This window comes from Euleptes europaea, chromosome 5 (assembly GCF_029931775.1).
Source record: "Euleptes europaea isolate rEulEur1 chromosome 5, rEulEur1.hap1, whole genome shotgun sequence".
NCBI classification, from domain to species: domain Eukaryota; kingdom Metazoa; phylum Chordata; class Lepidosauria; order Squamata; family Sphaerodactylidae; genus Euleptes; species Euleptes europaea.
This window is the reverse complement of record NC_079316.1, coordinates 52,655,894-52,672,088: the sequence shown is the minus strand read 5'-3', so window position 1 is coordinate 52,672,088 and position 16,195 is coordinate 52,655,894. Positions and strand designations below refer to the sequence as shown.

At 41.1% G+C, this 16,195-nt stretch overlaps 1 long non-coding RNA gene across 1 annotated transcript in view; it reads left to right on the top strand.

The window, feature by feature from the left end:
- Nucleotides 1–11,508, top strand: part of LOC130477361 (uncharacterized) — a 34,754-nt gene extending 23,246 nt beyond the window's left edge. Inside the window, exons 3-4 of the long non-coding RNA XR_008933323.1 lie at nucleotides 10,966–11,031; nucleotides 11,438–11,508. This is a non-coding gene — a long non-coding RNA (uncharacterized LOC130477361). The remainder of the gene's footprint in view (nucleotides 1–10,965; nucleotides 11,032–11,437) is intronic.
- The last annotated feature ends 4,687 nt before the right edge of the window (nucleotides 11,509–16,195 follow it).

Sequence of the window (16,195 nt, the reverse complement as noted above, 5' to 3'; positions counted from 1 at the left end):
ACCAGCCTTGATTCCATGATTTTTTTCTCCAAAGCCATGGCCTCTGTTGTGGTTGACAGAAATATGTGGCTAAAAACTGAACAGTAGATGCCCTCTCAAAGTCCAGTGTAGCCACATAGCTCTTACTCAGATGCAGCCTTGTTGTCAACGCTTTAAAGGACATCCTGATAGAAACAAAGGACAAGCTAAATGCCTTGTCCTCCTTTTCAGAACAAGAGGACACAGCAAACCTATGGTTTGCAGTTTCATTTGCCACTACAGAGCATTACCTAGATTCCACAGAGACTACAAGAGATCTTCCTACTAAAAGTTCAAACTCTCATTCAGGGCAGACCCTCAGTCCTCCAACTCTAATCACTCTTCTTGAAACAACAAAGGGAACAAGTCCTGCCACCAGTGTGAATGACACCAGGTCCCCACTGGTGACTGCAGCATTCCATTCAAGCCTGGCTCGACTCTGCCATAGACCTCTGGGTAAATCACACCATAAGGAGTGGCTACACCATGGAATTTGCTCTTCCTCTCTACAATAGTTTACTGAAATCTCATATCTCCCAGTGTCAGGTATCGATACAACGTACTCTAGGTGCCATAAATCACCTCTTAGAAATTGCAGCCATAGAGCCCGTTCCGTTGCCTCAAAGTTTCTCCAGTATATATAGAAAAGAGCAAGAGTCCAGTAGCACCTTAAAGACTAACAAAAATATTTTCTGGCAGGGTATGAGCTGTGCCAGAAAACATTTTCGTTAGTCTTTAAGGTGCTACTGGACTCTTGCTCTTTTCTACTACTGCAGACAGACTAACACTGTGAATTATCCCACTGTGAATTATCCAGTATATCTAGTATATCTTCTTCCCAGTCCCTAAAAAAATGGGGACAGGACAGCCATAGTATATCTTAAATTTCTAAATAAATATATGAAACATTGGGAACGTGTGATAAAACCATCACAGAGGCACACCAACTAAAGACTTTGTGGCATCTATAGACTTGACCAAAGCATACCATCATTTACCATCTCCTCCCCCCCCCCCCACCACCACACACAGCTCACTTTCTGCAAGAAATACTTCCAGTTCAGGGCCATGTTCTTTAGACTGGCTTTGGCAACTTGGATGTTCAGCAAGTTGATCATCCATATGATTTGGATGAAGGAATAGAGAGGATGCTTATTACATTTGCAGATGATACTAAATTGGGAGAGGTAGCAAATATGGTAGAAAATACAGGATGATCTTGACAGGCTGAATAACTGGGCTAAATAATATGAATTTCAGCAGAGATAAATGTAAAGTTCTGCATTTAGATAGGGAAAATCAAATGCTTAAAATTATATGATAGGGGAGACTTGTCCTGGTTGTATTATGTGCGAAAATGACCCAGGGGTCTTAGTAGACCATACACTGAACATGAGTCAACAGGTGATGCGGTAGCTAAAAAGGAAAATACGATTTTACTGTTGCTAAATTTTTTGCAACCCCCACATTCAGTTACGCGACCTCATATGGGGTTGCGACCCACAGTTTAAGAAGCTTTGCTCTATCCCACTGATCATTTTGATTGTTCTTTTCTGCACCTTCTCAAGCTCTGCAATATCCTTTTTAAGGTGTGGTGATCAGAACTACACACAGTATGTGGTCTCTCCATAGATTTGTACAAGGGCAGTATGATGGTGGCAGTTTTATTCTCTGTTCCTTGTCTAATTATGGCCAGCATGGAATTTGCCTTTTTCACAGCACATTGGGTGGATATCTTTATCGAGCTGTCCACTACCACCCCAATATCCCATTCTTGGTCTGTCACTGCCAGCACGGATCCCATCAGTATATATGTGAAGTTGGGATTCTTTGCCCCAATATGCATCACTTTACACTTGCTCACATTAAATCTCATTTCCCATTTTAATTCCCACTCCTCCAGTTTGGAGAGATTTGGAATTCTTCACAGTCCAGTTTTGTTTTAACCACTCTAAATAATTTAGTGTCATCTGATAACTTGGCCACCTTGCTGTTCACCCCCAGCTCCAGGTCATTGATGAACAGATTGAAAAGCACCAGTCCCAACACATCCCTGAGGGACCCCACTGCCCACATCCTGCCATTGTGAGAACTGACCATTGATTGCCTTGGTCAGGCAGCCCCTCCCAGCAGATTTAAGTAGCCAGGAAGGGCAAGGGTCATACAAGCAGGTGGTAAGCCTCAAACCTCCAAGGATCTCTCCACATCCTCAGACTGAATAAGCTGAAAAGTATCCCAAATAACTGGCCAAGTTGGTACCCTGGCACTGTATGACCCACTGCTCTAATGTAGAGTTCACATTGGTGCACATGTGAGAGATTTCATCTGCAGAGTGTTGAAACGATCACAGAAGGTCACAAGCAGGCCACCTTCTCCTGCAGGCCAGATCCCAACAGGTCTCTGATCATCTGGAACAGCTCTGCTGGCCTAAACTGTGTGGATGCAACGGTGGTAGAAAAGTATTATTTCTTTGCCACCATCACTGGCATGGAATATGTTTTAAAATGAGCTTTCAAAGTGTCTTATTGGATTTGTCCTGAATCTTCCTCCATTGTTGCTCTAGACGTTGCCCTTGTCTTTTTATCGCCTGCAGCCCCTCAGAAAACTGAGGGACTATTTTTGCTCCTGCACCTGAGAGAGGTTCCTGGAAGTGATTGTGTCAACTGCCCAGGTCGTTTTGTCATTCCGAAGGTCAACTAGGCTATTGAAAGGAGCACCAATTTTTTTTTTTTTGCCGTCAAGTCACATCTGACTTATGGCGACCCTGTAGGGTTTTCAAGGCAAGAGATGTTCAGAGGTGGTTTGCCATTGCCTGCCTCTGTGTTAGTACCCTGGTTCCTTGGAGGTCTCCCATCCAAATACTAGCCAGGGTCAGGGCTGAGATTATGTGACTGGGCCAAGGTCACCAAGCAAGCTTCCATGGCTCGAGTGGGGATTTGAACTTTGGTTTCCCAGGTCCTAGTCCAACACTTTAACCACTACACCATGCTGGCTCTCTGCACCAACCATATCAACAGGGAAATGGCCATGAACTGTCAGAAAGCCGTTTGGATCCATCTGGATCTAGGGAAAGGTCATCATCATCATCATTCCTTTATTGGCATAAAAACAATACAAAAAGGGTGCAAAAGGAATGGAGATATTAAAAAGTGCCCTTTATGGCATAGTTAAAAGACAGTTACATCAACCATTTGACAGTTAATTAACCATTTGGTGGGCTTTTAAAACAAACTTTAAAAACTGTGCCACTGTCTCTAATATATGGGGCGAATGGTTATTCAATAAATAGGAAACGTTAAAAAAATCTGAGACTTTCTGTATATTAACCAACAGGGGGCTTAAAAGTTCGTTACAAGATTCTGTGTAGAAACTGCAGTAAAATAAGACATGAGCAACCGTTTCAATACAATTGATGCCACAAGGGCAAAGCCTGTCAGAGGAATTTTCCAAAATCTGCCTTCAAATAGCAAAACATTAAATCTGGCCAGAGAAATGGCTCTACGTTGAGAAGGATCACATAGGTGAGATAAGTATGGGGAGGGCTGATAAGCATCAAAAGGAACCCCTAAATTTGATGGGGAGCATGTTTTATTAGCAGCGCTGTTTAGGTCTTGAAGTCCTATATCTAAGAGTCTGCATTTTATCCTTTGAAAAGCTTCTGCCTCAGGAGTCGAAGTTAAAGCCAATAGATTTAATTTTGCTCTCAATACGTTGAAGCAACTTAGAAGCATGTGACTCCATGAGCATATAGTAGATAAAGGAAGAGGAATCTGCCTTACAGAATTTTACAGTCATGAGCCACGCTCTTGTTTCAAGTAGCATTTGGCCAGTTTCCAAGCACAATGCAGCATATGGGAAACAACAGAACATACCCATTATTTTTCTGAGGAATTTGGCTTGGGTGCGTTCCAGTGGATAACCTAGTGCACTGATCCAGACATGAATACTATACAGCAATTGCGCATTGACTTTGGCGTTAAAGACCTTAAGGGCAGCAGGGATATATTGATTTCCTCTATTGACAAAACAAAAACAAAAACGAATAATTGCGAATGAACTAAGTTCTGCTGATTTAGTTCCAAATTGATAATGGGTTTTCCAAGATGCATGATGATGGAAATAAATGCCTAAATATTTTAAATATTTGACCTGCTCAAGTGAGTTGCCACCAATTATTCATTTAAGTGGTTTCCTGGACTTTGAGAATACCAGGACCTTAGATTTTGCATAGTTCCACAGCAGACCATTTGCAGTACAATACTCATGGCACCGGTTTAGTAATCTCTTTAACCCAACCTTGAGCATGACAATAGCACAGCATCGTTGGCGTAAAGTAACAAGGGAGTGTGTATGGAGCTGATTTTGGGACAATGGCTGTCAACCTCTCTTAACGCAGTAGACAGATCATTTAGGAAGAGGTTGAAAAGATTCGGGGCCATGATGCAGCCCTGCTTAACTCCTTTATTGATATTGATTTTCGGGGATAGTTTGCCTAGCGGTGTGCGCTTGACCTGGCAACTTGTGTTGGTATACAACCTGCTGATTAGGAATACTAACCTCTTGTTGATATTTAAGCTCATTAACTTATCCCATAGAAGGTTTCTCGGGATTGAATCAAATGCTCCCTTAAGGTCCAGGAAGGCTGAGTATAACTTGGTGTTGGTTTTCCTAGCATACTTGTTAACTAGATGTGCAAGTACAATGCAGTGGTCTAAAGTGGATTTCCCCTGGCAGAAGCCCACTTGTTCAGGGCCTAGAGTCTTATGTTTTGCCAACCAAGCTAAGAGTTTATTCAATAGATGTTTGGCATTGAGTTTCCCTACAATTGAGAGGAGACTGCTGGGTCTAAAGTTAGCTGGAGTTGTATAGTCTCCCTTTTTATGTATGGGCACCAATATTGCTTTGGTCCATGCCTCTGGCATAATGCCAGTTCTGTCCACCCAAGTAAACAATTGAGCCAATACAGGGGCCCACCAATTGGGATCTGCTTTAAGTACTTCAGGGCCCAGAGCATCCGGGCCTGGGGCTTTCCTCAGTTTTATGTGTTGGATTAACTCAACCACTTCTTCCGAAGAAACAGGCGGCCACTCCGGAGTCTCAGCTGGCGCGCGGGGGGTGGGGGGTAACAGCTCATTCCCGCCCAGTCCAACCTCATCGAATACTTCTGCAAAGTACTGGTGCCAATTGCTAGGTGAGATGTTTGACATATTTGGGCATCTGGGATTAAGTGCTCCAGAGTCTAATGACCAAAATGCCCTCGAATTGTTGGAGTTTATGGCCTGAAAGAGATTTTCCCATTGTTTATAGGTGTATTCCCTTCTCTTATCTCTGATAAATTGATGCAATACATTCTTCAGGTTGAAATATTCTATCGGTAATAGGGCATTTCTGGAATTCCGAAACTGGCGATAGATGTCATGGATATGAGTTTTTAAGGCCCTGCAATCCTTATCAAACCAGGTATCGGTGGGAATTTTTAAAAATTCTGTCTGCCCCTTGTATTGCTGTTTTGCTAAATCAACTATGCATGTAATTAAATTTTCATAAGGATTAACAGCTTCCCTGGGATCCCTTGAGCAAATTATTGTATTTCTGTACTCAGATATTTTTTCAGTTTTAAGTAATTGAGATATCTTTTGAATTACATCTGGTGACCAGTGAATTCTTGGAAAATTATCTGTTTCCTTCTTCAACCCAAAGTTAAAATGGAAGGAAACAAAGGGAGTTCTACATTAAACTTCATCATCAGAGGGAGATGGTCCCTAACAATACAGTCGCCTACGCTAAAGGATTCCACACAATCTCTGAATGCTGTTGAAGTTAGAATATAGTCAATCACACTATGGCCTCTTTTTGAAATGAAGGTAAATTCACCTACATCATCAGGGCCAACCGATCCATTAAGCGGGACTTTACTAAATCGAATACAAAATTTGGCCAACCGCACGCCTGCATAATTTAAAGCTTTGTCCCTGGATCACCTATTGACTAGGGAAAAAAGGTAATGGCAGCTCCCCGTGGTTAAGCCCCAGCTTTCTGGCCAGTTCTGAGACATCACTGCCCAGTCTAGCATTAAAATCACCTGCTAGAACTATTTCAGTCAGAGGGAACTTCTGTCTAAGACCCCAATATAGTCACTCAATTGTTTCCATTGTAAATATAAACTATGTCTATCAGAACATGGTGGCATGTAAACATTAACCAAAATTAAAACACTTCTACTAAAAACAATCTTACAGGCTTGGATATTAGCATTACACTCCAGCAGGGGCATTATATGCAAATTTAGGAGTGAGGAAATAAGAAAGGCTAAACCAGCTTGGCAACGGCCCCTCGGGTTTGATTTAAAAGCTGGTACGCAGTAAGCTTTATATCCCTCTAACTCTAAGGGAGCTACAGACCAAGTCTCCTGTAAAAGGATTATATCAGATTTCTTAAGGAACTCTAAAAATTCATTGTCCTTAACCTTATTTCTCTACCCTGCTATATTCCAGGAGAGAAGTTTAACAGCTGTGTGGGGGGGGGGGAGATCATTTAATAGAACCTCCCCACCCCTGCAGAGTCTTGTTATCTCTGTAAGTCTAAACTCAAGCAAATAGTGATCATTCCATGGCAAAAGAACTTTAATCTATTCTGTACCTTCAAATCACATTAATCCGGGAACTTCCGGCAAGATGGCTGATCTGATCACATCTTCTCTCAAGAGCTCTTGAGAGAACCTGGAGACGCTCCGAAAACGGGACACTTTTAGTGTCCTGACCACGTTCCTAAAAGGTGGAAGGTGGAGCAGGAAATTCCTGCTGCCGAAGAGTGCGGTTTTGATTCCCAAACTTTCCTCTGGGAACGAAGCCCGGGGGGGGGGGTGTTGGACACTTGTCCCGCCCGGCTGAGGAAGAAACCATCGCCGTGAGCTCCTCTAATGGATTCAGGATCAGATCTCCTCTACCAAACACCAGCTATTGAACCATTTTAACAACAGAAACCCCGACATCCGAGACCTGTAAGTGCCAAGAACTCCTTTTGCTGGCTTTTTAATCAAAAAAAGAGTGAGGAGCTTTTTCAACTATCTATAAACGCGCACCCCCCACACACCCAAGACCATGAGATAATTTGATAAAAATAAGAAAAATCACCAACCAGACTGAGGAATTATAAATCTTTCTCATGGGTAGACATAACAACAGTCGATTTGAGTGACACTGTACGCAGCAACTGAAGATTCCAAGTTGGAATGGGGAGGGACGAAGTTGTATTTCCGATTTGAAACACTTTCATTTTAGAGTTAAAAAATTGACAGATCCTATCCAAGAAGAAACACGACGGGATGAAAACTCAACTGATCAAGATGCAGTAACTGGTCACCATGGACTCCAAGAGACTACATTAAGAAAGCAAGAAAAACCAATAGAAATCCCCGACAGAAAAAGTCTTTCAAAAAGAAGGGATAAAGGGTTGGAGGGTATTGAAATGTTGGGAGTAAGGGGAGGTGCAGGGAAATAACAATGAGTTTTTTTAACTTACTTGATAATGTAAAGAATATATAGTTCTATCCTTGTTTTTGGAGTAATTATGTATCCTAATAATATCTTTAAATATCTTTAATGCTAATTGAATATATTAGAGATTGGGTTACTAAGTTATGGAGTATATATGGACACTAGAAATAGACAATTATAAATAAATACTAGTTTAGAAGGAATAGATAAATAGTAATATAAAGGAGTGACTTGATTAAGAATGGGTTAGAGGAAGTTGGGGGGGGAGTTCAAATTATTATATGTATTTGACTATGAAGGTATGCATTAAGCTATGCATTATTATTCATAAATATATGGAAAGAAAAGCTATATGGAATACCGAATAAGAAATGTATTATTTTTATGGAAAAAGCAATAAAAAGTATTTTAAAAAACACATTAATCCAACTCAGAACAAAATACTAGATCAAGAGTTTGAGCTCACAATGTGTATGACAAGGTATTACCTGAGACAGGCCCATGGTTGTCATGGCCATGAAATTCTGAGCTGCTTCCAACAAGGCATCTTTGATATGAATTTTGAAGTCCTCCAGGAGAACGATTCTAGGGGTCTTTACCGCCACCCCAGGATCACCTCTGACAGCTCAGACTGGGAGGGAAGATTGTTAGGCAGTGGAATGGGTGGTACACCAACAGAATCCAAATTCTATCTCTGAATCCCAGTGTTAGGTCAACAGCCTTTACACTACAGTGACACCACTTCCACACCCATCAGACCTATGCTAATGTATCACCGAATGCACTGGGGGACGCAGCTGGGAGGGGTTAACCACTCCTTCAGCCAAATCTCAGTGATGCATGCCAGATTAGCTCTCTTGTCCAGGTTCTAATCCTGAATGGTTCTTGTTTTTGCTGTGACTGACCAGGCATTTAACAGCAGGATTTTATAGCCTGGCAAGTTGTTGATATGGTTACCAACATCACCTTGAGTGGAAGAAGAGCCAGAAGGGTAATTAATAATACACAAATGTCTATTATCCCTTCCCCTTACTGGCCAGCTTTTCCCCCACCTACCCCACACACTATGAATTGTGGCACCATTGCCTGCTTACAGATGATGAAGGTATGAATACAGGACTGCCATATTAATTCTTCCCCATTGCAATCTAAAAAAAAATGCTATCAAATAAGAAGCAAGATAGTATAAGTGGACAAAAAAGGTTTGTTTCTAGCTTTGAAGACCAGAGGTAGGAAAATACATTTTGGGCAAAAGGAAAGCCTGATCTTTCAAGATCTTTGCAGTATAGTGTGCATGATATGGTGTGGGAATGCCGGTATTAGAATTTTCAAAGATTAACATAGCAAGTCATATTGTAACATTACAGTTTTGCTTTCTGCAGTATGTTGGGCTTTTATTGGTCTATGTAACCATTCTGCCAAGTCCTTAAAATAATTTTTGAATGTATTCACTCTTGCCTTATTTGGCTTTTTTGATGTTGAGTATTGCATATACGCTGTTCTGCTGTTGCTATGCAACTGTTAAATCTAATATTTAATATTAATAAAAACCAAGTGGTGTTACCATTGGTGAGAACAATGAACTGAGCAAGGTAGGATTGCACTGTCCAGGCTCTGTAACCAGCTTTGCAGGCTTTGTGACTGCACTATTGTGTGCGTGGCAAACTCAATGGCAATTAGCGTTATAAGTAATGTAAAAGGTTAAAAATTTTTAGGAGTCAGCTCTATGTAGAGCTTAAAATTTATGTGTCTAAGTGCCAACATGTTAGGGGCTAGCCATGCATGCAGCAGAGCTCACATTTTTTTAAATTGAAGAAATCCATTGGGGAGGAGGTTGCTTCTTCAGTCCATATTTCCTATTAATGATGTGACGTTTATTTATATGGTTGGTTTTGTTTGTTTATTTGTTTTAAAGACAAACCTAGCATTTCGTTCATTTTCACACATCTCTGTTGGATGTATAGCAGGCCCCTTAGATGTATAGGCAACCAGGTTTCTGGGATTCCCCCCCCCCTATAAGGCTTTTCCAGCCCTGATTATGACTTAGTTTTGTCAGGCTTTCCCATAAGGATGATCTGAATTTCTCTAGAGTTAGGCGAGGGAACTGTAGCCATGATGCCAGTCTGAATGTCAAAATGCTGTTGAGTGCTTGGATTTATCGCGTTCACTTGTGTAAACATTGTTCTTGCAGTTCCCTGTTTTTCTGCTCTCTCTGTATTTCTTTGTCTCCTTCCTCTTCTGCGTCTGTACTTGTCCGTAGTAGTTCTGTCCTTAGTTAATCATCATTGGTCCAAATAACAATAAACCTTGTGTCATCTTAAAGAGTAGCAAATTTATTGGGGCATAAGGTTTCATATGCTAGAGACTACTTTGGAATTTATCTGTTCTTCTGTTGTCAGTTGTGTTCTATAGTAGCCCTTTTAACAGCTAAAGATTAAATGATAGTGCTTTTGGAGTTGTGAGTCCTGTAGGAAATGATGACAATGCTCAGTTGTTGCATTATGGTTCTTGCTCATGCCTTATAAATGAAAGGACGGCTTTTCCTACGTTGAGATGTCAGCCTTACTGATGGGGGCAGAATTGCTGTACATACTCTGTAACCTGTAAGATTACAGCTATTTCTGGACCACATTTTCATGTATATAAAAAGACTTGTATATAAATCTCCTGTTCTTGCTCAGTTTCAAATATTTTACAGAAGATAAATATTAGAAAACATAACAGTATTGAGGGGAGATAGAAAATTTACTGCAAAATCCAGATATCTCATCTTTAGAGTAACCTCTAGTAGAAATTAGTTGTATCTTTAAAAATGGCCCTTTCCTAGTACTTGTGCCTTTTCCCATATATTCTGAGTAACTTGTGCTGTCATATTGTTAGTAGCAAGCCATGATTTAGAGTAACATTGAATTTACATTTACAAATAGTGGCAATAATTGAGGGGAGGTGTAATCTTTTAAAATAGAACTCTCCAGCTCTCTTTAAAAAGAAAATCATCTCAGTAGTGATCGAGCTTTCACAATGCGCACACTCTATATTATGCTGCTTAGTTGTCCTTAGTGGTTTTTCCTTTTGTAAGAAATTATAAGATTTGGAGGTGGAAGAGAGCTGCAGTTTGAGGCAAATATATACATGTTTGAGTTGATAGCCTAAAATGAGCAGGGTTTATTTGAAAAAAATATTTTAAATGAACCACATTGACAAACTTTTTCCATTTCTACGAAATTATTTTGCTTAATGATCAGCATTGTTCTTTAACTCTGTGTAAAAATATTGTAGTTAAAGGGAACTAGTCCCTTTTTCAATTTAATTATCACAGCTGACCAGTAGGTCTTAAAAATACAATGTAAAAGCATACTCAGATTTGTTCTAGGAGTAAATACATATAGAATTGTTTTCTGGAAGAAGCGTGCATAATCTAGAAAACTAACAATTTTTTCTTTGCTTTTAGGATTTGAAAGTATTCTAGAAGGGCTGTTTGGACCTGAATTATTAAAAGATCTCAGTTTGTTTAAAGGTATTAGTTTTTAGCCTTGATCTGCATTTCTAATGACAGAATCAACCTCTGCTCTGCCTCTAGAAAACGTATGTTACCTTGGTGATTTGTGCTTTTTCCCTCCCCCCAGGCAATGCTCACAGTTAGTTTAATATTGGCTAAAATTACTAATGAGCGTGCCTTCATCTCTGTATAGCTGGCAGTGGTTTTGGCGTTGCTTAGAAAAATCAGCTTTGTGTAGGCGAAAATTATACTTTTGTAACATTGTGGAAATTAAAGCATGACAGCATTCAAACCTGCATGTCCTAAACTGTGGCAAAAACCTTATCAAGCAGGTAGTGAATTGGGAAAATGCTTTTATTTGGCTGTAGGTGAAATGTGGTTTTAATGGATATGAAGTAACTTGTTCCCTTCCTCTTATTCACAGACTTTGAGCCTGAGGGTGTCTCTGATTGGTCTTTTGATGAAAATTGTCTTTTCTGCTGTTTGAGAAGAGAGAAAGTGAAGGTAACAATGCAGATATGTTCAGTTTTTGCAAGGGTTTGGGCTTTATATTACTTTATTCTTGTCAACGTGGAAGTAATTGAACAATGGGCTGCACTGTATTTTCCATTTTCCCCTTGTCCCTGAAATAAAATGATATTGGATAAGCAAAAGGCCAGTTAACTAGGCAGAGGAAGCTTTCACCTCTAAGTCGGCTGCGACTTGAAGGCACTTTACACACACACACATAATGGTAAAGGGTGGTTAAATTCTTTGTTACATGGGGCAGCAAAGGGCACCAAATACCTTTAGTTGTTGCCTGCTATGAGGTTCATGCTGTAGACACTACAGGTATTCAGCTTGTAACTGTGATTGCCCTACAAAGTCCTATTTCCTATTTTGACACCAGTGGGGATCTTTCTGTGCTATAACTTTTTTTAAATCATGCCTGCAATGAGACTGTTTCATGAATATACAGGAATGTTGCATCTACCTATAGTGACTGAGATTTTTTTTTCTTTGCTTGTGATTCTTGAAACAATTGCTAATATGTGGGAAGAGTTTAATTCAGTAGGGACTGTTTGGTTCTTTTGTGTATTTATCAGTCCCCAGCTAGAGATGTGAAGGCTCTGAGAAAGCAATAGAAAATTGAGGGGGGGGGCATCTCCCCCCAGTTTTCCCCCTCCAATTTTTCTGATGGATACATTGAGGAAAATGCCTCTTTTATGTTTTATTTTTAGAATGAGTTAAATGCTTTTTAAGGCAAGCTTTAAGATATTTATTTTAGCTTCACTTTTCCCCTTCAGATGTTTTCTAGTTTAACAGCTATATAAGACCAATTTATAGTGTTAGGTAATTATAATTCCTATATACTGTAGAAAGTACAACTCAGATCTTCTTGCCTGCTTCAGATTTTTCTGTGTTCTGCAGATACTAGTCTATGCTTGAAAATATGCATACCAAATTAAGAAATAAACATGAAAGAGATGCTTCATGTCTTCCTTCCTGTAAATACAAGGATATAAAAACAAACCCCCCAAATTGGAAGCTGTTGATCTTTCACCAATTAGCAGCCCTGACACTACAGGTGCCTTGATGCTGGCACCACTAGTCAGTATCCTATGGCTGCTTTAAGGAGGGAAAATAGGTGATGCAAACACCCCTTTGCAAGGCCCTGCCCACATAGCAATCATACCAGAGTACATATTAACCCCACCAACGTCCATCTATCACAAAGAAGCATGCTTCTGATGCCCCTTAATTGGTGTATAAAGACTCAGCAAACTGCCGTATAGTAATGCTGCCTGGATCCCCTGGCACACATGCTGCCTGCTTGCAGAGTGCGAAGAGAAGGGGGAAAGACCAGCTTTTCCCTTCACTCCCAAGGAGCTGTGAGCACCAGGAGCCCTGGAGTTGACATATCGGAGTGAACTCTGCCGATGTGGGTTTGTATCCCTACCTGCAGGAACATTGCCAATCCAGCATAGCCAATCCAGCCACAGCATTCCCAAGCTCCTGTAGCTCACTCAGCACAGGCTGCTACAGTGACCCACCCAGGACTCCTGCTAAGAGTTTGGATCTCAGCCAGGGTGGGATGCAGGTACACCAGTCTTTGCCTGGCAAGGAGAATGCAGACACTAAGGCAGCAGCAAAAAAACATACTGCTGCACCCATTCCAAAGGCAGCCCCACAAGTTGTCCCCTGGTAGCTCACTGGGGAAAGGCACCATCTGGAAACGGGAGGCATGAGTTTGATTTCCTGTTATGGGAAAGCTGGCCAAAAGGCAAAGCTCACCTTTAGCCCAACCACAGGCTAAGCAGCCATAAAGCAGAAGGCAGAGACTGAAATAAAACCCACGCCTCCTGCACTTGGGAGAAATTCTTTAACCAGTCACCCAGGTGGGCACAAAGGATCAAGATGCATGGTACAGCATGAGGCATCCCCCCAGCAGCCCTGTTGTCCACCCTGACCATATGGAGCAGAGGTGGGGAAGAGTGAGGGGGTGAGTCTATGTGATTATGATGTCATGCTGACAGCATGGTATTGGAATACCAGCATATTTGCCAGCTCCCCCCCACAAAGCACTGGTAGCAACTGTTGGGTGCAGTAGAATAGTTGAGGCAATACACAGAGTGGGTTTAGGTGGCTTCGGGAAATAATTCCAGCAGTCTGAGGTGGGACCTGGGACTGCCCCACCCTTGCTTACTTGTCTGGGGTGCATTGTTTTTGGCCCTTGCCCTGTTAGATAGCTGCCTACACAGAGACCAAAGACACACAAGAGCAGGAATAAGTAGTATTCAGCACTGACTGCAAAGCAAGTGACTGCCAGAGTTCTTGTGCCCTGGCAGGGTCTGTGGTTGTCCTCTCCATTTTGGTAGGGGTTTCTTCATAGTGAGCTGCTCCTGTTGCGAGACACAGACACAGCATAACCCCTGAGTCACAAATTACATGGGAGTTTTGTGTGTCTGATTTTGTCTACAGTTACTATGACACTAGGGCTGTGTGGGATGATACATTACTGAGGAGATCAATGTTCTAAAGTTTAATTCAATGTCCAGGTTTACTGATAGCCTTTAATACTGTCATAAGAAAAGCCATGCTGGATCGGACCAAGGGCCATCAAGTCCAGCAGTCTGTTCACACAGTGGCCAACCAGGTGCCTGTAGGAAGCCCACAAACAAGACAACTGCAGCAGCATTATCCTGCCTGAGTTCCACAGCACCTAATATAATAGGCATGCTTCTCTGATCCTGGAGAGAATAGGTATGCATCATGACTAGTATCCATTTTTACTGGTAGCCATGAATAGCCCTCTCCTCCATGAATATGTCCACTTCCCTCTTAAAGCCTTCCAAATTGGCAGCCATCACCACACCCTGGGGCAGGGAGTTCCACAATTTATGCGTTGTGTGAAGACATAGTTCCTTTTATCTGTTTTGAATCTGTCACCCTCTAGTTTCAGCAGATGACCTCGCGTTCTAGTATTATGAGAGAGGGAGAAAAGCTTCTCCCTTTCCAGTCTCTCCATACCATGCATAATTTTATAGACCTCTGTCATGTCTCCCCTTAACCTCCTTCTTTCCAAGCTAAACAGCCCTAAGCGTTTTAACTGCTCCTCATAGGGCAGTTGCTCTAGCCCCCTGATCATTTTGGTTGCTCTTTTCTGCACCTTCTCAAGCTCTGCAATATCCTTTTCTATGTGTGGTGACCAGAACTGTACACAGTATTCCAAGTGTGGTCTCGCCATAGATTTGTACAATGGCAGTATGATAGCAGCAGTTTTATTCTCTATTCCTTGTGTAATTATGGCCAGCATGGAATTTGCCTTTTCATAGCAGCTGCACACTGGGTTGACGTCTTCATTGAGCTATCCACTACCTCCCCGAGATCCCTGTCTTTTGTTGTGCTGGGGGCAGGCAGTAGTCTTTGCAGAGAGTTGGAAGCAGTATGAACAAGGAAATGTTGCTTGTATGCATACTACTACACTATTGCTTCTGGCATATGTTTTTTTTGTGTTTTTTTGTATGTTTCTGGATAGTGCTGGTTCAGTGTCGCGCACAGCTTGTCTGGACTTCAGGAGTTTACCTGGTAGCAACTTCACACCACGCAGTTCTGCTATGTACAGTTTATTTACAATATCTACACAGAGTCCTTTGGCTGTTAACATTCACAGCTCTGAGCATCAGCATGCTCCGCCAGCATATATATTTCAGGCAATAGGTAACTTACATTCACTATACAGACTTATATACACATTCATGACCAATCACAGTTCACCTGAGATGAGTCATTCTGGAAATCCCCATTCCTGGCTGTACAAACTGGATCAGACCAGCATCATCACATGACTTAGCTGTCACTCTGATCAGTATGATCTGTTTAGCAAACTGCAGACTAGGCATAACTTTGACATATGTTGACAGGGAACCTGTTTTTAAAACAGTTTTTTGACACAAACTTGTTTCCTTTACTGCAGTGTTCATTCCTATTAGGAAAAATTGCAATTTTCCCAACAGGCAAATGCATAGGTATGTTTAGTGCAGCAGCTTGCTGCTTTATCTCTAATACAATAAATAAATCTATTGATGAATAAAATGATTTTTATAGTTCTTAAATTTACCAAAAGTACAATTTTATGCATAAGACAATATTATGCATAACCTAGTTAATGACCTTAAAGTGAATTGAGATCTTGTAACCAAGTGTAGTATATCTTTCAAATGGGTCCTTCAACACAAATTTTCTGGAAAACATGTTTTTTTCTCAGAACATCAAAATTTACAGAAAAGCTACAACTCTGGCTGCATTACTTAAAGATGAACTTTGTAATGGATAGTCAAAAAGGGCAAGAGTCCAGTAGCACCTTAAAGACTAACAAAAATATTTTCTGGTAGGGTATGAGTTTTCGTGAGCCACAGCTCACTTCTTCAGATACCAATGGATATAAATTATTTGTAATAGATATAAATTATTACCTCAGTTCTTTTTTTCTTGACATACAGACTTTGTACAGCACTCAACATTTCCTAGCTAGTCCTTGCAACTCTGCCAGAAAATCCACAAGATATTGCTGTGGGTTTCTTCGTCCATCATCTAATGGAGTGGCAAGTGCCTTTTGGCTTTGCGGTGCTTGAACTGAACACAGTGAACACCACTATGGATTTTTTTTTTAGTATTGTTATAAAGAAAAGTAGATTGTGAT